This window comes from Myotis lucifugus, unplaced genomic scaffold (genome assembly GCF_000147115.1).
Source record: "Myotis lucifugus unplaced genomic scaffold, Myoluc2.0 scaffold_385, whole genome shotgun sequence".
Lineage (NCBI taxonomy): Eukaryota > Metazoa > Chordata > Mammalia > Chiroptera > Vespertilionidae > Myotis > Myotis lucifugus.
In genome coordinates, this window is record NW_005871433.1 from 550,421 (window position 1) to 572,446 (window position 22,026).

General features: G+C 43.8%; 1 long non-coding RNA gene across 3 annotated transcripts; it reads left to right on the forward strand.

Annotated features, from left to right (window-relative positions):
* Nucleotides 1–640: 640 nt before the first annotated feature.
* On the forward strand, nucleotides 641–21,710 carry LOC111823075. Of its 3 annotated transcripts, none has more exons than XR_002826062.1 (2): nucleotides 641–736; nucleotides 21,469–21,710. It is a non-coding gene; the product is annotated as an uncharacterized LOC111823075 (long non-coding RNA). The 3 variants fall into 3 exon arrangements; XR_002826061.1 differs by lacking the exon at nucleotides 641–736 and adding an exon at nucleotides 3,907–4,060; XR_002826060.1 differs by lacking the exon at nucleotides 641–736 and adding an exon at nucleotides 13,782–14,120.
* The last annotated feature ends 316 nt before the right edge of the window (nucleotides 21,711–22,026 follow it).

Sequence of the window (22,026 nt, forward strand, 5' to 3'; positions counted from 1 at the left end):
GTTTTCAGTTGTAGTTCATGTGCAATATTAAGGTGTACAACCCACACCTAATTAGTTCTATTCTTACATAACTGTGTTGGGCTTGTCAAAACTAAGAAACCAGCATTGGTGTGTTAACATTAACTCATTTGTCTATTAATTGACTTTTTCTGTTCCACGATCCAACTCAGAATGCTACATTGCATTTAGTTGTCATTTCTCCTTGGTTTTTTGTGGTCTGTGATGGTTTCTCAGTCTTCCTCTTGTTTTTCATGACCTTGAAAGTTTTGATGCGTAGGGAAGTATGTTCTAGAATCTAGAACATCCCTCAGTTTGTATTTGTTTAACGATTACATTAGGATAACAGGTTTTTGGAAAGAAGACCACAGAGGTGAAGTGCCCTTTTCATTCACAAGGTGAATGATCCCCACATGACATCACTTGATTAAGGTGCTGTCTGCCAAGTTCTCCACTGGAAAGTTACTGTTTTTTTCCTTTTCATATGCTAGTTTTTCAAAGTAAGTCTAACCCTTAATCAAGGGGAGTGGGGATTTAGCTCCACCTCCTGGAGGGGAGAGTATATGTATATATGTATATTATTTGGAATTCTTCTATAAGGAAGTATTACAAGAAGCTCCTGGCTCATCTTGCATTTTTTTTTCTTCCCAGCCCTAGATTGAGCCATTTCTTTAAAGAGTCCTGATTCCTTTTATTGGAGAATGGTATTTAGAAACAAGATCTGGTCACTGGGTCTGAGGTTTGTGGCAGGGTATTTTTGTGCTTTTTTTAAAAATTATGAAATGTTGAAATTCTCCTCTCTGTTAACTAATATGATTTGAGGGTTGTAGGAAGAAGAGTATCTTTATCCCAGATTTTTAGGGTTTTCTATACATCATTGTTGAAGCATTCTCTTTTAAGTCACCAACATATTTATTGAGAATAAGATATGTGAAGTTGCTTTATAAGCTGTAAAGCATTACATAAAAGCAATTTATTATAAAAAATGTAATTGTTTCCTTATCTATAGAAATTAAAATGCATTTTAGGAGATAGTGCATATATTTATTTACATAATTTTAAGCTATATGGCTAAGTGTATAGACAATAATTTCTACAGGAATACATAAGAAGGAGATGACTTAGGAGTTGGAGAGGTTGATCTGTGCCTGAAAGGAGGGGGAGTCCGCTGGGGGAGGAGTAGGAGTGAATAGGGAATCAAAATGAGGATGGCTGAGTGAGCAAAAAGCTCAGTCAAGTACATAAGTTTCTTTGAGAGAAAGTGAGTAGGCCAGCCAGAGCGTAAGGCTTGTGAATGAGAACCTTTGAGCCTACGAATGAGAGTGGGGAGCGGTCATTAGAATGGACCCATATTGTGCGATGTGTGCACACTGCAATAAATAGTTCAAATTACTCCTAACACTGTGGGGACCCTTTCAAGGTTTGGGGGTGGGGGAGTGACATGTTAGGAAGATAAATATTTACCAGTGATATATTCTGTTACTGTTTTGATAAGAAATTTTTTTTTTATAAACTCTTGTACTTATTTTTTAGCAGAGTATATCATCCATAATCTAACCTCTGATTATTCAAGGTCGTTATGAATGCAGATTTACAGGCAGTAATTTTGCTCTGCTGTAACGCAGTGATACTGCTAGTGCTCAGAGTGCTGTATTTAGGAACGTTTGGTCCCCAGACTACAATGTCTCTAAATGATATTTATTGTCTTCTACTTTATTATAACAGTAATACCTTTTCATTACATCTAAGAATTTGGAGAATATAGTAAAGTTGAATTTTAAATATTTACCAGGACAGATACTTTTTGATGATTATTCTCTCACACATATACACACATCTACACATGCATACATGCAAATACAGGGTGTCCCCCAAAAATGTATACACACTTTGAATGATTACAAAGTCAGTGTTTACTAACATATAATTCATTTTCAACATTTAAAAGAACCTACAGAAATGAATAGTTATTTTTGTTGATGCCTATTTTCAAACTAATGACTGTTCTGGTCCAGGCACTGCTGATAACGCAAAGCAATAGAATCGCAAACATCAAGAGTCATTTCATCAGTATTTGTGCACCCTCAATTTGTTGACTGTTGTCGGTTTTGTACCGTAAGCTTTTATCTTTTATGTATAAGTTAATGCATATTTTTGTTTTTATGTAGTTATGTCTGCATGTTATGGTTTTGTCCTTTGCCATTTCAGTTAACACACATAACAAGAGGGTTTTTTCTCATGTTATAAACTTCTTGTGAAATTTTTGTGGCTGTATAATGATCCATTGGGTAGGTTTGCTATCTTTTTTTAAAAAAACAATTCCCCTGTTTTTAATATGTGTAGAAGTCTATTTCCAACATTTAAAGATTTTTTAAATTGATTTTTAGAAAGAAAGGGAGAGAAACATTGATGTGAGAGCAAAACATTAATCAGCTGCCTCCTTCATGCCCCCTACTGGAATCACACCCACAACCCGAGCATGTTCACTGACGGGGAATCAACTCCCTTCACCCCTTACCCACCTCTCCCAGGCCTTCACCACTCTCTACTGTCTGTGTCCATGGGCCATGCATATATGTATATAAGTTCCCTAGTTAATCACTTCCCACCCACCCTTCAACCCCCCCCCCCCCGCCTTAAGGGAAATTGTTATTCAAGACTAATGAAATCTGCTTTTAATTTATTGACACCTGCCTGTTGTGAAGAAATAGGAAAAGTATTTTTTATTATAGTCCAGAAAGTTACAGTAACAAAATAGCCTTTCATGCTTCTAGATCTTTCTGATCTGCATTTTGTTAGGTTCTGTTATTTCATATTTTCGTGTATGGATTTTATTGTAACAAAATAGACTGTACTTAAGCCTGGCTTTGAGTAGTCAGGAATATTTCTGATAGGAAGAGTTCCTGAAATCGGATAGGAGATTGTAAAACATGAGAATTTAAAGCTGGAGACCCCGTGAGAAAAATGACAAAGTCTAAGTTTAGATTTGGCTCTGTTTCAAAGCTGAGTGAACTTGGACAGGTTACTTCACCTTTCTGAGCTATGGTATCTTCTGTCACCTTATAAAATGCAGAAACTAATACCTACCTCAAAGGATTGTTCTACCTGAAAGAGTGACACAAGTATAAGTAATTGCCTATCATTGGCGCTCATCCTTCTTTTTGCCCATTTCTTCTTGTGCTTTTCCTCACTGAAATGCTTCCATCTAACCCCAGTCTCTTTCTGTAGAAATTCTACCCATTCTTTAGGGCTCAACTCAAATGCTGATTTTATTTTTTCATGAAGCTTAGCACTTTAAGAAAAATGTATTAAATGTGGGAAAGAGGAATACTTAGTACTAAATATGAAACAAGGCTGAAAACTATAAAAAAAATAATGTCAGGAGACTTGAGTTTTAGGAGGGCAAAGTTCCTAAAAAGTGGTAAAGAAAAAAAGCTTAGTTTTCAGCTAAGCATCAGTAACAAGAAATGTGTGTTCACTAGCACTGCCTTAGTCACTTCTGTTTACTCACCATGTATTTTGTAAAGTCTCATTGTAAAAATGAAACAAGCCTAATATGAAGTAATATGGAGACATCTGATTTCATTGGGTGTTCACCTGGCCTTGATTAATTACAATTCATAAGGCTGTAAGAATTCACCTTAAATCAGAACCACTGTCATTCTAGGAAAGTGATATAGATGGGAAGCTACCCACGGGACTAGAGGTAGGTAATTTGTTTCTTGATTTTCAAAAAGTACAAAAGAGAACATTGAAGAAAGTGCAGAACTGTATATTTGCTCTTAGTCTCTAGGTAAATACATGCATTATCTTTTTACTGTGGGCCGCCCTTTTTCTCATTTGGACTAATTTCATGTGTAGTCTCTTCCTCCAACCACATTTGCTTTCCCTGCAACATGAGCCCAGTTCCAGGCACATCCCCTCTGAAGCTGTCTGTTCTCCATTGCCCACCAGATGAGCCCCCACTCCTGGGCTGTGGCTGGTAATGCCTCCACAGTCGGGCCCAGCATGTGCTCCAGCCAACCCCTTCTGCTGCCGTATCTGATCCCAGGCTCCTGCTAAGGTGAATTATGCGCTGTACTTGAGTAACTCTGACTGCTCTTTCTTACCCCACACAGTTTTTTGGTCTGTAAGCTAGGATGCCCTCTTTCTCTTCTATTCCTTTGAGATTATCTCTGACTTTTCCCGACGATCCTTAATGTAATAGGATCACTCCTTGCGTAGCCAGTTGGAGTAGTCTTTTATCTTTACATCATTATGTATTCTGTTCTTTCTAGGATCCTTGGAACAGGAATTACTTGTTTTTGTGCCTACTTGAGTGTTTATAACCAACCATGTGACTATTTATTATCTTTAAATATAACATTCCCTGAATGACAAGACAAAATTCTCATCCCTTTTGTGGATTACTTTTTAAAAGCTTTTTTATTTACTTTTTTAGATGACTAAAGTCATAGGAGTGTTTGTTACAGGCAGTGCCATGCATGTAGAATACTTTATACTTGAAAAGGTATTTTTGCTTTTTTGAAATACATACAACATCCACAAAGCATGTAAAAGGTGTAAGATAAGATACATTATACCCTTGAAAAAGTAAACTTGTAAAGGGTTTGTGGCAACATTTTGTTTTAGTATTTAACACACGTAGTTTGAAATATGATGCTGGGACTAGAAGTCAGGACTGAAGAGAGAGATTTGCATTAATCTTCATAACGGTGATCTTTGAAAACTTAGAAATAGGTGATATCTCTAAGACAATATGTAGTCAAAAGAACAGGAAGCTGAGTATAAAACTGAAAAGCCCTCACTGTTATAGGGTGGGTAGAGATGGAGCTAGGAAGAGTAATCAAAAGAGCAGCCAAAGGGTAAGAAGAGTACCAGGCCAATCTGGGCTCGCAGAAGAGATGGAGCAAGCCTGGGCAGTCGGGCAAGAGCTGCCATTCATTCATTGAGTGTCTGCTTTGAGCCAATGTGAGGATTAAATACATTCTCAGCAGCAGTGGTCATTATCCCAAATGCTTTCCTGAGGTCAAAGAAGTGTAGTTTCAGGAAAACAGGAGGGGTAGAAGCTAGGAGGTAAGGAAGGAGCAGATGGAAGGTAGTGTCACATGACATGTGTTCATCCTTGCAATCAAGGCGTCCTTCAGAGCCACCTAGAGCACTGATGGCCAGGGAAACCTGTTTGTGGTTGGGCAGGAAAAGTGCTCACAGTTTAAAATATACTGCAAGGTGTTTATTTTTTAAACACAATAAGCTTAACTTATACTTAAAATGTTGGCATAAAATACTAAGACGTGATTAAATATGCCATATTTAAGTATAGCATCTTAACCTAGCTCTTCGGTGTTTTAGTCCTCTGTGATATGTGAAATTTACTAGCCTTTATTGGTAGCATGAAAGCAGAGTATTCCTTGAGTTTTTAAGTTTTAAAAAAATATATAGTAGTGGTTATTTTCTTGAAAGAATTTCTAGAAGTGAAATTTCGGGCATGAAAATGCAGCCGCTTTCACACTGGCTGTCCTTTGACATAGGGTACTAGGCCTCTGTCCAGCCTGTTTTGCATGGGGCAGTGGTGGAGACATTCAGAAGCCCCTGGTAGCACTATGAGCAGGAATTTTTTTTTTTAAGTATGTTAAAGTGCTTTTGTACCGTGTGAAGCCCTTTGAAGGGGTGCTGTAGTGGTTCTCCAGGGCGGTGCCAGCACACTGGTGTGTGGTTTCCAGCTGTGAAAAGCAAATTACTGATCATTTTTTAACTTGAGATGGAGAGGAAGGGAGAGAGGGAGAGGACAGAGAGATCAGCTTGTTCTACTTATTTACCCATTTTTTGGCTGCTGCTTGTATGTGCCCTGACCGAGATCAAACCCCTCAGCCTTGGTGTATCGGCCAGGGCAATAGTTCCTTACTTTTCCATTCATGCCATGAAACTGGTTTTCCTTTTGTTTTCATTGGTTCATTGAGTGATGGGTTGATTATTTGGGGTTTTTAAATTAAAAATGCTACTGTTGTTAAATGATTGTTTGCATTGTCTAAAGGGAAAAATTGACAAAGACTGCTCTGGATCTCAACGGGGCTTCTGTTACTACTCAATATAAAACCCGATTTTAACTGGCCTGTGTTAAGGCCCTAATAAGAGAGCCTGCTACTTTAAGGGAATAGCACAGCCTATGGTATGTATATCTAGCAACTAAAGTAGTGACACCTTCCTGCCTTTTCTGTTTCTCTTAGGCACAGATTTCTTTCACTGCCGCCAGAGAGGATACTGCCCCACTTATTTTGTCCTTGTATCTTTGGACCTTGAAGTGGGCACCTTAATCCTTTAGTGTCAGTGTCAACAGAATGCTGTCAGTGTCAGGACCACTGTCAGTGTTTTCACACTGGGATCCATGCACAGTTGACCCTTGAGCAATGCGGGGCTTAGGGGTGCCAACCTGTCTACAGCCAAAAACTGTGTATAACTTAAGTCAGCCCTCTTTATATGCAGGTCCCAACCAAAAACACAGGAAAGGTAAAATGTAATTCTGTCTTGTCATTTACTGCTTCTACCACATGTTTTATTGACCTTTCATTAGTCTCCCAAAAATATAACAGTATTTAACTTCTGGTTGTTTTGGGGGGAATGACTGTTTCTTGTCACTTGCGATGAAATAGTATAGCATGAGAATTTAGAGCAGGGGCTCTAGGCTCACCTGTGTTTGAGTTTCAGCCCTGCCTCCTACCTATGTGAATTTAGATAAGTCGCTCAATCTAGCCAACCTTCAGTTTCATTGGGTAAAGTAGGATGATAATGAGTTAATTACCTCTTAAATGTGATAAAAGTATTAGGTGCTTGCTTAGAGCAGAGGATTCACTAAATGTTAACCAAACACAATAAGCAACCTAATTTTCTGACCCTGGCAGATAAGCTGCTACTATTTGGTGTCTGAATTCAGAGAGTGCCAGGAACTTTGAGAAAGTCACTTGATCCTTCTGAGTTTCAGTAAAATGAATGTGCCTACCTCCCAGGCTTAAATGAGATAAGGTCACAGCACCTGGAGGAATATTTGCTCAATGTATAATTACCGAGTGCTTTAGTTGATGCAGCAGGGGACAAAATAAACAGTTTTGGTGTTCATGGGGCTTACACAGAGTAGAGCTAAATTAATACTGATTTTCAATCAGAAAAGGCAAAGAAATGCCACATATTCAAGTTATAAAATCTTAGGAAGAGAGCAAGTTTTATTCACAAAATTAATGAAACGTCTAGTCACCAGCAGCTAGAGATTTTTGTCACTAGTATAAAACAAGTGGCAGTAGTTGGTGACTGTCTACTAGGGCTTCATAGATACCTGAGTATGGATTTAAAGCCACCTTTCTGGTGCCACGGGCCTTGTGCCTGCATTCACCATGTTTGCCAGTGGTGACTCATTCTGCCAACTCCTGGAACAAATGTGAAATGGAATCTGGATTGTAGCTTTCGTGACCTGGAGCCCTGGTGGTGAGACAAGGGCTCTGAGTACAGGTGGTATTTTAATCTCTCCCATTAAAGGTCATGCCTGGGAGAGGTATGGGAAGTGAACAGATGGTGTTATATGTGGCCTCAAATAAGATAGTTTGTTTTTCCGCGCCATGGTTTATAGTATCACTATTACAAAGTTCTAAAGGGGCCCCTGGGAAGCTGCTGCCAAAATAGGATTGTAAGTTTAACAGATGAGGGAATCTACCTTTGAAGCATAAAAGGGAGAACGTGGGGACAGGGTGGGGAAGCCTTCCGACCACGGTGTGGTTCTCACGCTGAAGAAAGGAAGTCGTGAGTAGAAAAGCCTCAGATTGCAGTGTATTCTGAGAAAGCTTCTCTCAGGCTATGGAGTGTCTCCAAGCCAGAGTCACCCAGGAGAGGAACCCTGTGCAGGACAGGAATAGGCCAGTGCCGCCCCTGCCCGGCTGTCGGTGGCTGGGGGCCGTGCCCAGGCAGGTGGAGAGCTTGGCCTCAGCACAAAGACGGGGAAGCAATGGGGCAATAGTTGGGTCTGTTAGTCAGTTAGGCTTCCCACAGCTGGTTGTCTTCAAGGAGATTTGAACAGCACTCTCTCATGGGTGCTGTAGACCCTAAATACATCCTTTTTGGTGGAGGGTGGGGAGATGTGGCATATGAGGTAGGCCCTTAGGAATCCTATAGCCAAATAGACTCACATTTAGATCATTGTTCGGTATTGATCACCTATGTGCCAGGCACCAAGGGTGCAACCCCAAGCATGATAGAAGGGCCCCTGCCCTCATGCACTTGGTAGTCTGCTGGGCAGACAGGTAGGAGAATGCCAGTGCCCTCCTGTGGACAGAGTGGTCACCAAATTCCTCTCTGGGGGCCAGTAACCTGGGCCTCGCAGGCTGAGGAAATAGCAAGTACACAGGCCCTCAGGCAGGAAAGAGGTCAGCCTGTGGTCGGAATGGCAAGAGGGACCATATGCTGGAGTGAAGGGAATATTCCGAGTATGGGGTGGCCTGGGATGAGGTTAGAGTAGAGCAGGAGCCAGATAAGACAAGGCCTTGTCAGCTACAGCAAGGCTTTCAGACTTTAACATTTTTATTTATTTTTTAAATTTCAGAGAGGAAGGGAAAAAGATTGAAATATCCATGATAAGAGAGAATCATTGATCAGCTGCCTCCTGCCTACCCCCACTAGGGATCGAACCCGCAACCCAGGCACTGCCCTGACTGGAAATCAAACCAGGACCTCCTGGTTCATAGGTCAACACTGAACCTCTGAGCCACACCAGCTGGCCTGACTTTATTCTAAGTGCAATGGGAAGAACTGAAGATGTTCTAAGCAGGGGAGTGATGGGATCCAATTTACATTTTGTCAAGAGCACTCCTCCTGCGGTGTTGAAGGATAATTTGGAAGTGTGGTCATGGAAACAGGTTAGGAGAGACTACCAGTTTTCCAGGTGAAGATATTAGAGACTTGGACTTGGACGGTGTCCACAGAGAAGCGGACTGATCTAAAAGGTATTTGAAAGGCAGCAGCATCTGGACCTGCGGTTGGCCTCTCAGGTGTGTGGCTTACCTGGCTGCTTAGTGATGCCATATACTGAGATGGGAGAAGGTACGATTGGGGAGTAAGGACTCAGTTCTGGACATGTTTGGGATGTGCACTCGCCAAGGGGCAATGTCAGGTACGTTGCACTTGAAGCAGTTATATCCAAGTGCATGTATGACTCTGGGGGAGACCTTGGGCTGGAGACAAATTCTTTTTTTTTTTTAAATATATTTTATTGATTTTTTTACAGAGAAGAAGGGAGAGGGATAGAGAGTTAGAAACATCAATGAGAGAGAAACATCAATCAGCTGCCTCCTGCACACTCCCTACTGGGTATGTGCCCAAAACCAAGGTACATGCCCTTGACCGGAATCAAACGTGGGACCCTTGAGTCCACAGGCCGATGCTCTATCCATGGGGCCAAACCGGTCAGGGCTGGAAACAAATTCTTGAGTTGTCAACATGTGGGAGGTATTTGATGCTATAGGATTGGATGCGATCGCTTAGAACAGAGAAGAGGTTCTAAGCCCAAGCCCTGAGGAACCCTGTCAGGAGTTAGGTAGAGGAGGAGGAGGGAAGATCCAGGGAGGAGGGCCAAGCAGCCCAGGGAATAGAGCACTTCAGGGAGGAACACTCATTGCTAAACGATGAGGCCAGTAAGACAAAGCTAGAAAATTCTCAACATGAGGGCATATTGGCGATCTGAACACGGTCATTTTCGAGTGAGCAGTGAGGACAAAAGCCAAATTAGTGGGTTTAAGAAGGAATGGGAGGTGGGAAAGTAGAAATAGCATGTGTAGACCTCCCATTTGAAGAGTTTTATTGTGAAAGGGAACTGAGGGATGGGTTAATCACTGGAGGAGGATGCCAAGTCATGGGTATCTTAAATTTTCATCTACTTGATTGTTGTTTGTTTTAAGATAGAATCTGTAAAAAAGAACATTGGGACTAGTAGTCTTCATCACAGAGGTGCCGCCAGCCACCGGGGTCAGCAGGGACTCGGCTGGATCAGGCTGGTCAGAGTGATGGGGCTCTGTCAGCAGGTGGGAGCCCTTGGAAGGTGGTTCTGAGCAGTGTCACTCAGATGTCCCTGACTTAGCTCTGAGGGAGTGAATCCAAACGTCCTCTAAGAATGTCAAGTGACCACCCCACAGGGCCCGCCGCTGAGGAGTACAATGAAAGAACAGCAACTGTTAGAGGCAGAGGCCTGCTCCCACCTCAGCAAATGAGCAGCAGCCACAGAAAGGACAGCCCAGCACTTGGGCCTCGGGAGCACTGAGACCCACAGTGAAACCAGGAATGAGGTCTTTTCAGGGATCCCGCAGCACCCGTAGTGCAGATAGCACAAGAAGTCATGAGCCAAAAGTCATCTCCTGTCGTTTTTGCCATAAGCGTTTCCCAGCCCCTTGATTGCCTGGGGAACAACTGTTTTGCCAGAATGATGGACTCCAAGCAAGGGCCAGAACTCACCCTGTGAAGATTAGGGGAAATTCAGTAACTTCACCGAGAAGGCTTGGAGCTGACATATCAGAGGGTGGGAAAATTGCTCGGGTGAACCTGTACCCCTTGGTATTCATAAGAAAACGTGTGTGACATAACTTAGAGCAGTGATAGCGAAGCTATGACACGCGTGTCAGAGGTGACACGCAAACTCATTTTTTTGGTTGATTTTTCTTTGTTAAATGGCATTTAAATATATAAAATAAATATCAAAAATATAAATATTTCTTTTACTATGGTTGCAAATATCAAGAAATTTCTATATGTGACACGGCACCAGAGTTAAGTTAGAGTTTTTCAAAATGCTGACACGCCGAGCTCAAAAGGTTCGCCATCACTGACTTAGAACAGTTAGAGAATCCCTTAGTTTTGTTTGCATGGGAAAAGGTAAGGAATACGATACAGTAAGTCCTCTCTTACCCATGGTGTTGACAGGTTCTCAACTTTAAGGAAACAGCTTACAACAAAATAACAGTTAAGTTCCTAAGGTATCTCATCAGTGTTATAATGAAACAGTCTTATTTGAGGAACTATATCTGATTTCAAGTATTAAGCAAAAGGGATTTGAGATGTTAACATCTGGAAGAAATCAGTATTTCCCAGGCACCCTAAAACATGGAGCTCAGGACTGGCACATGGATGCTCTGGCACATGGCATGGCTGAGGAGTAGTGTATGTACAACACTTACAGAAGTGCACAGGGAGAAGCATGGTGGAGATGGCGGAGCAGAAAGAGGATCAGAAGTTATTTCACCCTGGGGGCAGCATAAAGCCATTACCAGCATGTATAGGCCATGGTTTCCTAGTCCAAGTTCCAAAAAGGTAAGACATAGTAACATAAAAATGTATTTCAGCCTGGCTGGCATGGCTTAGTGGTTGAGCATCAACCTATGAACCAGGGGATCTTGGTTCAATTCCTGGTCAGGGCACATGCCGGGGTTGCTGGCTGGATCCCCAGTGTGGGGTATGCAGGAGGCAGCAGATCAATGATTCTCATCGTTGATGTTTCTATCTATCCCTCTCCCCCCTCTGAAATCAATAAAAATATATCTTTAAAAAATGTATTTCAGTTATCTAAGCCTTTAGTAGAATGTTCACTCTGCTAAAAGAGTACATTTGCTAACTTTTGGGCATGTTGACAGTTTCACCTCTGAGAAGATGAATGAAAAATGAGGGTCAACTATCGAGATATACTTCTCACCAATAATGAAAAATATGTCATTGTAGAGTTCGCAATTTCATATAGAAGAGGTATTGAAACTAACAGTGAAAGCGAGCAAAAGCTGTGCCGGATTCTAGTGGGAGGGCCTGGGTCAGCGGAACTCACTCGGGCCAGATGGAGTCCAGCTCACAGAGTCTTCGCTTTAATGGGATGTAATGCAAAATGTGTAGAAAACTATAGGATTTCATAACCAGTGACTAAAAGAGATTGGGGGCAAGAGAGATGAAACCCTAAATAAGGCAGTTCTGTCACATAACCACATGTGATTGACAAGAGCAAGAAGATACTCAGAGGCTCTAGTGGATGGGGGGGGGGGGGGGGGGGAAGGTGCCAGGAGGGTGCCTGAAATAGCATCAACTGTAGGACCAGCAGGACAGCCGAAGCTGGTCCCCAGGGCTTTTCAACCAGGGCTAGTTAGGACTTAGACTGTGTTGGGAGAGCAAAGGTCAGGGAGGAGTGTTACTCAAGACAACAGCTGACAGGAAACAGCGGAATACTGTGTAGGGAAGGATCGGTAAAGGAAGACCCCAGAAGTGATGGCAACAGTGCAGAGAGCATGGCTTTGTCAGCATCTGTTTCTCTGGTCCAGGACCAGGCATTTCCTTTGAGTCTGCTGGTCAAGCGCAGACCTGAACTCTGAGGCAGCCCTGATGTGTCAGGTCTCACCTGTTCGCACCCAACACTGAAAAGCTCTACTCTGAACACACTAACCTGTGCTCGAGCTGTCGGCCCACATGCCACAAGGTCACGTGCCACTGGCTGAGGCTGCAGGACATTAGAATCCTCGGGGGCTCACAGCCTGAACATTCCTTTTTATCCACCAAAGCTGCAGCCTAATTTATCGGACAATAGGCAAGGTTTCCTATGGAATAAGGCCTTAAAAATGTAATCCTTTTCTAGTGATTAGATCTGCAGCGATCCTCAGTTCTGCACATAGAAAAATACAGATGCTCAGTCCCCACCACAGCCAGACCAATTCAATCCGATCGCTGGGGAGGGGCCCAGGCATGGCATGGGTTGTTTTTTGTTTGTTTGATTGTTTGTTTTTTCTGTTTTGAGCTTTCTAAGTTGTCCTGATGTGCAGCCAGGGTGGAGAACCTCTACTGTTTAAACATTAGAAATGTTTCACACTTTTTAAAAGGCTCAATTCTACGTGATACCTAGTTCTTTTCAAAGAAAAAAAATTCCTTTCCACTTCTCTATCAAAATTAGAAAAGATGAAACAAACATGGTTAAAAGAACATTCTCTATAGGTAGCTGTACAGTGTACTTATGCCTCGAGGCCCTAAATGCTTACCTTCAGAACACTGAAAAGACTTGCACATGTAACTGAATAGCCCTAGGTTCGTGCAGCTCATGAGACATGAGAATGGCCAAAGGGCAGGAAACAAGGAAATGTCAACCTGTTGTCCAAAAGGTAACTCATGGACAGTACAAGCCAGTAAGCTTAAATTCGTTTCCTGGAAAAACCACAGAATTCCTAATTTAAAAAAAATCTGTGAGGCTTCCAAAAGGAATCAGTAAGGTGGGAAGACCGTTTCTGTTTGGGTAGATGGCGGGTTGTGGGGGGGGGGGGGGGAGGGATGCTGGTGATGGGGTCCTCCCTCCATCTATCCAGATCACACAGAATCTCACGTTCTATCCACAGGATGTCTAGTCCTCTTTCTAGTTCTAAGATTCTTTGAAAGCTCCAGTTGTAAACCTCTTTATCATGGAAGTAGATTTTAATATAAAGAATATTGTCCCGCCCTGACCGGTTTGGCTCAGTGGATAGAGCGTCGGCCTGCGGACTCAAGGGTCCCAGGTTCGATTCCGGTCAAGGGCATGTACCTTGGTTGCGGGCACGTCCCCAGTGGGGAGTGTGCAGGAGGCAGCTGATCAATGTTTCTCTCTCATCAATGTTTCTAACTCTCTATCCCTCTCCCTTCCTCTCTTTAAAAAAATCAATAAAATATATTTAAAAAAAAAAAGAATATTGTCCCAAGTGATGCTATACTCCAGCCCAGGAATATATATGTGTGTGTATATGGGGTGGGGGTGGAATAGCCGGACACAGATTCTCCCACATTACTTCTCTCCAAAGCTCTCCCTCTCCCCAGACACTGTGAAACCAGATGCAACAGACTTGCTTTGGTCCATTGGTCTCTTAGTCCAACCTCAGCTGTTGTTTTCATCTTTAACCTTCGTTGCCTCACTTGTGCTCAGTTCTTATCCAGATAACATAACAGAATCATTTCACAGAGCTGACCTGGCCTTTCTTCCCTGCGGACATCCGAGGCCCAGGCTGCGGCCACACTGTGTGCATCCATGTTCTCTGTCCGCGCACGTTCCCCAGGCAGACTCTGAGTGCCTTCTGGAGACGCCCCTGAAGACTGCATTGGAGGAGGTCAGCTTCCCAATGACTCCTCTGTAGAAAAATCCCATGTGTATCCCTTACTAAGCCCAGTTTTCCAGTCACATGAATTTTCTGGAGTATTTTTGGAGAAAACCAGATATACTGAGGAACTGCTGGGTAGGTCCTTTACAAATGTCTTTCCCCCAGATGTAGACAAAGTTAAATTTATTCTTGGCATAAAAATCATCAGAATAAGAAGGTAACATTGAGTCAAGAAGGTGCTTTTGTTCAACTGCATCTAACAGAGACCCTCAGCTTAAGCACTGTTGAGGCTTGTCTCTCTCTCCCCTAAAAGTCTGAAGGTCTGCCTCTTAGGACTAGTGCAGTGTCTGCACGGGGTCAGGGACCAGGCTCCTCACTGCTTTGTTATCCATCAGGGAGGGCCCAGGTGGCCCACTGCACCCACATGGAGGCAGGAGAGAGGCAGGGCACGGCCTCCGCCCAGAGGCAGCACCCAGTGCTTAGACACACGCACGCACGCGCTCCAGCCACTTCAGCTGGGGAGTGTTTTTATTTTGGGCAACCAGTGAAAACATTCTGTGAAGAGGAGAACAGCCAAGGGGAAAGACAAGGAGTCTCTCTAGCATACTCCTGGAACAGAAACCATTTCAGAGGGGGGAGGGCCAGGAATCCTGATCTCATTCCGTGACATCTGGCTGAAGGTCTCTGAGTCACAGCCAAGGCGTGTGCCCTCCCCACTCCTCCTGTAGAGGGAACACTCCACTATCACCAGGCCGGCCGCTCCTCCGCTCCTCCTCGGACTTGGCCCTGGGGTGTGAGGTGGCCTTGAGGTCAGCAGTCTCTGACCCACCGTCAGAGCCAGCCCACGGCCTCACTGGGACATCACAGAAACCACAAGCCTGGGCTGGAAGGTGGAAGATTCTCCCAGCAGCCAAGCTAATTAGGAGGAGAACCTGCTTTCCACCTGCCTCGTCAACATGTGCACATCCGTTCTCGTCATTACATGCCTCGCCTGCCACACAAGCGTTTTCCATCAATTCCTGGGCGCTGCGCTTCCAGCACTCTCTCCTAAGTGCTCCTTTCCTTTACTCCTCCAGCTGCTTAAAACAATTGTCTCAAGCATTTGAACAAACCCACATACACTCCCCTCCCATGCTTTTTGTTGTTGTTTAAACAAAGAGAATGCTGCTTTCTGTGTGTGTGTTTTGAAAAAAGCCAGAGAGCCCTGACCAGTTTGGATCAGTGGCTAGAGCGTCGGCCTGTGGACTGAAGGGTCCCAGGTTTGATTCAGGTCAAGGGCATGTACCTTGGTTGCAGGCACATCCCCAGTAGGGGGTGTGCAGGAGGCAGCTGATGGATGTTTCTCTCTCATGGATGTTTCTAATTCTCTATCCCTCTCCCTTCCTCTCTGTAAAAAATCAATAAAATATATTTAAAAAAAAAAAAAAGCCAGAGACTTGGCCGACTGGCTCAGTTGGTTGTAGCATTGTCCCATGCACCAGAAGGTCTTGGGTTTGATTCATTCTCTCTCCCCTCCCCGCCCCTCTCCTCCCTCCCCTCCTCTCTCCCTGCCTCCATCTCTAAAAAAGAATTGCAGAATATGTTAAGTTCACTTGCCACACTGAAACTCACTGATTAGCAGAATTAAGCTTCTCCCTTCCCTTTCCAACCCCTTTAAAAAAAAAATGCCAGAGCCTGCTCTGTCCTTCAGGGCCACGTGGCAGATCTAAAACCGCACCCTCTTTCTACCTGTGCGGAGCCTAATTAGTTTAGGTGGGAGTCTGTGCCAAGGAACGGCCAGTCTCCCGGGCGCAATCTGCCGCACAGAGCTTTCCCCAATGCAATTCCAAACTGAATGCCGCCTGCAGTTGTGATACCAACTGTGCGTTATTGGACAACAGCTCTGCCTCACACCTCAGAAGGAAACGAATACTATGACCCTCATTTTGGTAATATTATTAAACTGAGGCTTGAGGAATTAAGTCTCTGAGAATGAACTAAAACTGGGTCCAATCTCTCGGTGTTGCTAATGTAAGATGTGAAAAGAATGGGTATGTGTATGGTTAAGAGAATGGACATCTATATTTAACAATGTGCCAAATGTTCTTTTCTTCTTGCCACAGTCCAAGATTGTCCTAAACTTTGATTTGATAGAATTATTTTTCACATTCCTTTGGAATTCTTTCCTGCCTCTGGGTCTTTTGCTCTGAGGTAAGGATTGGGAGTGCAGATCTTTCTTACATAATCTCTAGGTCTTATGTTTCTGTTCTCTACCTGAAGATTCGTAATACCACTTTGATTCTACCCCTGTAAAGAAAAACAATCTCTCATTCCTGCTACTTAAATATTAGGTACTTAAGATTAAAGGGGTTATACATAAATATTGCTTACCCAGAAGCCTTCTGAATATTTCATTTCTAACAGAAATGCTCAACGTTTTAAAGCAACATTCTCCATTATAAAACAATTTGAAAAGGAAAAAAAATCCCACGAGGGTAACAGGGCTGGGTTTTTTGTTTGTTTTTTGTAGGAAAAGGTGGTTTTCACAGAAAGTACTGCTATCAGTTTATAAGACTGCTAGAAAATAGATTCTATTAAAAATAGCCACGAGCCCAGTCATTGTTTTAAAGGTGCTTTAGGAGGGAGTAAATGTTCAGTACTTTTAACATGGATTAGCATGTATCTGGAGGAGCTTTTTTTAAAAAAAAAAAACCACAAGTTTTATAAAATTGAAGAAACTGAAACTGTGTCATTTATAATGTAAAATTAATGCAGTTGAAATTTAATGGTTGACTCATCACTCCCACATTTGTATTTAGTTCTCTTGAGCTCATATGGTTTTCTTTAAAAATTGGTGATATCAGCTAAATGGGACTATTTCCCACTCCTACTCACTGAGAAAAGTGCCTTTGTGAACATGTCAGCTCTGTTCCATCATGGCATGTCATCACCGAGTGACACAGAAGCAGGCTGGCTGCTCACACGCCCTCACCAACATTAGCACAGGTTCAGGACCACAGTCCCAATAAGACAACCCTAAAGCTTCCATCTGTCTAGACTGGATCTCTGAAGTCTTCTAACCTAGCCTCTTTATTTTGGACATGGGGAAGCCAAGGCACAGAGGGGTTCAGCAACTTGCAGCTGAGCCTAGAACCCAGGTCTGTGTGATGACCAAGCGCTTTTCACAGCCTGCATTGCTGCCACTCCCCAGGACCTTCCATTGGTGCCATGCTAATTAGGAGGCAGTTTCACACGGTTCTGTAAGAGCCCTCCACGTATGTACAGTAAAGCCAGCGACCTTCTCTCTCCTTAAATCTGCTCAGCTCTGCTCTTTGCAGTCCAGTTAGGTTTCTTCAGCCTAAGCAGTTCCATCACTCCCTCCTGTGACGTGCCTTCTAGTTACCTCTTCTGGACACATTCCACTGATACTTTCCAGTTCTCAGTACCCCTTTTATTCAAAGGGGACCCACCCCAAATGGGACTCCTCCAACTTGTCCCTCTGCTGTAATCCCACTGCTGTCCTTCCTGTCTCCCCGCCCTAAAAACTCGGTCACTTTGCCTCCCCTTCTTCCCTCCCAATCCAGCCTCCAAGCAGTTTCTCCCACACTCTCCCTCTTCCTATTTCCACTACTCAGTATTCTTCCCCTTGACTTGGAAATAGTCCCTTTGCAGGTTTGCTTGTCTGGTGTGTCCAGAAATGCTTGTCTAAACTCCAGTAGCTGTACACAGTCTAATTGCTGTTGGTTTACCCACACTTCCCCACCCCCTGCCCGGACAAAGAAGCCACAGTCCTGGGTTGGGGTTCTGCTGCGCCTCTGCCAGCTCTGTCTTTACTAGTAGGTACATGATTTACCCTTTCCTGCGTCTAAGATGAAGATGTTGAGCAACACAATCTCTAAAGAGATACCGCTAATTCTAAGGCGCTGTGTGTCTCTCCATTCCAATCTGCTTCCAGAGAAATCTTCCTAAAACACTGATCTGTGTTTTTTTTCTGCAAAATCCTCCAGTTGCCCCTCCTTTCACATACTTCCTTAGCTTGGCACTCAGGCCCCGGACAGATTGGTGCTAAACACTCCTACCTGATCGTCCTGTTGTCTTCAGGAGCCCACACTCAGCTACAGTAAATTCCGCTACTCCCTTTCTGGTGCACTTGTGCCAAGCTTCCTACCTCTTTGTTTCTGTGGCACCAAAAGCTTCTCCCTTGTCCTACAGGTGGAATACACGCCATGTCTTTGCAAGCTGCTTGAAATCAGGGGATACTCTTTCTTCATCCTTGTCTTCACACAACACCTAGCACTTAGGAGGCAGGTGGTAAATGGCTGTTGTATAAATGTATTCGCCCCAAATTGCCCTAAAATCTTTGGGTCTTCACATCATGTTCTTGACTCACACTGGGCTTCCCGTCAAATAAAACCCTTAAACCTTTTAAAAGCACAGTTTTAACTAAGCAACTTATCTTCATCCTTTCCTTTTGTCCACTTTGAACTGATATTTAGAGCTTCGTCCACATCCATTGTTCTTTACTGAATAGACCTTTTTGACTCTTGATGCTCATGTCTAGTCTACTGGCTGCCCACTGTGGTCCACAGGTGTGATGTGTACACTGACTGTTTCATTAAAGTTGTTGATGCAAATGTTGAACAGGAGGAAGACCAGTGGATTGCTTGATTGGCACCTCTTTATCTTCTTATCTAGCAGTCTTTGGCTATGTCATTTAACCACATGTTACTAGCTGCTCATTTTGTTTCAATTAATTGTGTACATAGACAGAATTGGAGAATATTCATTCATTGAACTCGTTATTGAGAACAGTCATATCCAAGGCAGTGTGCTGGGCTTTGTGTAATAAAAAGCAATGGTTACAGTTAGGCCCCTGTCCTCTGAGCCACAAAGAGCAAATAAGGGCGTCCAATTGCATGTTCAGGGTGACTGCCCCAGTCCTCACCATGCTCAGCAGAGACCAAGGTGTACCACTCAGTCATTTTAAGGACATAACCAAGAAGTTGCTTACATTGCTTCTATTTTTTTTTAAATATATTTTATTGATTTTTTACAGAGAGGAAGGGAGAGGGACAGAGAGCCAGAAACATCGATGAGAGAGAAACATCGGCCAGCTGCCTCCTGCACATCTCCTACCGGGGGTGTGCCCGCAACCAACGCACACGCCCTTGACCGGAATCGAACCTGGGACCCTTCAGTCCGCAGGCCGACGCTCTATCCACTGAGCCAAACCGGTTTTGGCGCACATTGCTTCTATTTAGATCACATTGGCCTGACTTAGTCACATGACTACACCCAGGCAAAAGGGAGTTTGGGAAATGTAGTCTTTTCACTGGTAACCCCATGCCCACCTAAACCTATTACTTTTGAAGAAGGAGAAAACTGATATTATTGGGAAAACAACTAAACAGTGAACCACAAAGAGAAAAAGAAGAATTCCACATGAGAAGAAAAACTGTAAGAGAGGGAGACGATTGATTAATTATATCTCAACAGAGTGGAAGTTACCAGGAGCATAGATTTGGATTTAGCAGAACAAAATTAGAACTCTCAGAGAACAAGTGGGCTGTCTTGAGAATTAGAGTTCTCCACCTCTGAAAAGGATTTAGGGAATAGTCAGAAGAATTTACACTCAGAGGAAAGCTGGATAAAAGGTCAGCCTTGAAGACTGAATAGCTGTGTGATTGTGGGTGAAATAGAGAGAAAGGTCAGGAGACAGGCAGCGTAAACTGTCAGGAAACTACAACACCAGCCCTGGTGTGAGGCAGAAGGGGTGGAAGCAACCAGAATGGACTGGAAGGAACAGATGTCAGTGAATGAAGAGCTTGGCTGTCCACGTGGGACGACAGGTGCGATGTGTGCCCTGTGCCCCTGGGGGTGAAACTGATTTATGTCTCTCTGAAGGTACCTGGGGGCAGGGAAAGGCAGGGAGCACGTTAGCTTGGCCCTCTTAGAGATGCCGAAAGGTGGGCTCCAGGAGGCCCCTTCTTTGGATGTCAGGTGTGGGCCTTACTGCATCTTCCTGAGCCCAGGAAAGGGAAGCCGGCCTCCCTGCGTAAAACAATGGGCATCATGACGGGCTCTGCTCCTGGGGAAGCGGGTTCTTCATGAGCAAGTGCTTTTCTCACTCTGTCCTGATTTTCGCTTCTATTTAAATTCAAAGCGTTGCCGAATTTTAAAATAATGTGGCCTGCTTTTCCCTGCAGCCCTTCAGTTCACCACAGGTATTTAATCTGTTTGTTCTGCAGAGGCAACTGTTCTCTGGATTTCTATGTGCTCTGATAGCAAATGTTTTGTGTCACAATAAAAATTATTCCTTCTGATGGATGCCATGGTTGCTTTGTGCTCTGTCCAAGAATGTCATTTCACATCTGCTAAATTGCAGCGTTTCCCCCACTAAGATTCCATGGGTGGCCAGTTTGTATTCCAAACCCAGGGAGTCAAAGTCTGGAGCTCCCAATGGCTGTTAGGGTCGTGTCTCAAGGGGCAGAGCCACAGAGCAACATTCTTCTCGAACAGCCCCTGCGGATCCCTGGGAAAAGGGAAGGAGGCCTGAAAGGAAAGGCTTCCACTGTGGTCCCTCTCTCCCCTGTGTATCTTTGGCACTTTGGTCTAGAAGGCGGAAGCACCAGTAGTGTTGGCACAATCACAGGAGCTTCCTTGTGTAGGGCGCTCGCTGTGTGCCACGCCCCGGCTGAGGTCTTATGTGCATTATCTCCTTTACCCCTTGTAAGGGCCCTTTGAGACAGGTTTCTTCAAAGCTCTCATTTTATAGACAAGGAACTGAGCTCAGAGAGGTTAAGTGACTTGCGCAAGGTCACACAGGACTCAAACCTCACTCTGTTGGACTCTAGAGCCCAAGCTCTTAATCACTACACGGTACTCTTTAGATGGAGTTCACACTGGTGCGGCATAGACTGTGTCTCTGCCTCTCGGCATGTAAGCCACGGCCGTTTCCAGGAGCTCAGTGAGAACCAGCAGAGCCCGAAGGGAGGTGGAGGGCATGGAAGAGGAGCTAGCTGGGGGAACACAGAGGCAATTCCAGCCTTCAGGTGCACCCGACTCACTCCATGGAAATTGAGTGGCATAAGGGTGAAGAGCACAGGCTCTGGAGGCACCTTGTGTGACCTTGGCCACGGCAGTAATCATTTCTATGCCTTAGTCTTCCTCTTTTTCCAAGTAATGACTGCCAGTTTTTAGCTGGTCACATAGCCTTCCAAAATAAAGACTACAATTCCCAGCCTCCCTTGCAGTGATGTACAGCCATATAACTATGTCTGGCCAATGAGATATAAGCTGATGCTATAAGGTCACTTCCTGAAAAGGTCAGCTGGCATATACTATTTGATCCCTTTTTCTTTTTTCTTTTTTCTTCCAGTCTTCTGCCTGGAAAGTGGATATGATGTCTGGTATCTAGCTGCCATTTTGGACATGAAGATGAGGGCAACACCCTAAGGATGGTAGAACTGTGAGCCGGAAGGTGCCTGTGTCCCTAAAGACTTCATGAGCAAAGCCACCATACCAGTCCTTGACTACCTACTTCTGTACTTTCACATAAGAAAGGAATCAAAACAAAACAAAACAAAACAAAAGAAAGGAATAAACAACTATCTTATTTAAGCCACTGTTATTTAGGGCCTTCATTGCTCATGGTTGAGCCTAATCCTTTTTTTATTTTTAATCCTCACCTGAGGATATGTTTGTTTTTTATTTTTATTGATTTTAGAGAGAGGAAGGGAGAGGGATAGAGAGATCAAAATATCAATGGATGAGAGATAAACATTGATCAGCTGCCTCCTGCACACCCTCTACTGGGGATTGAGCCCACAACCCAGACATGTGCCCTGACCAGGATCAAACGGTGACCTCCTGGTTCATTGGCCGACACTCAACCATTGAGCCACACTGGCCAGGCTGTTTATTATTTTAGATTGAT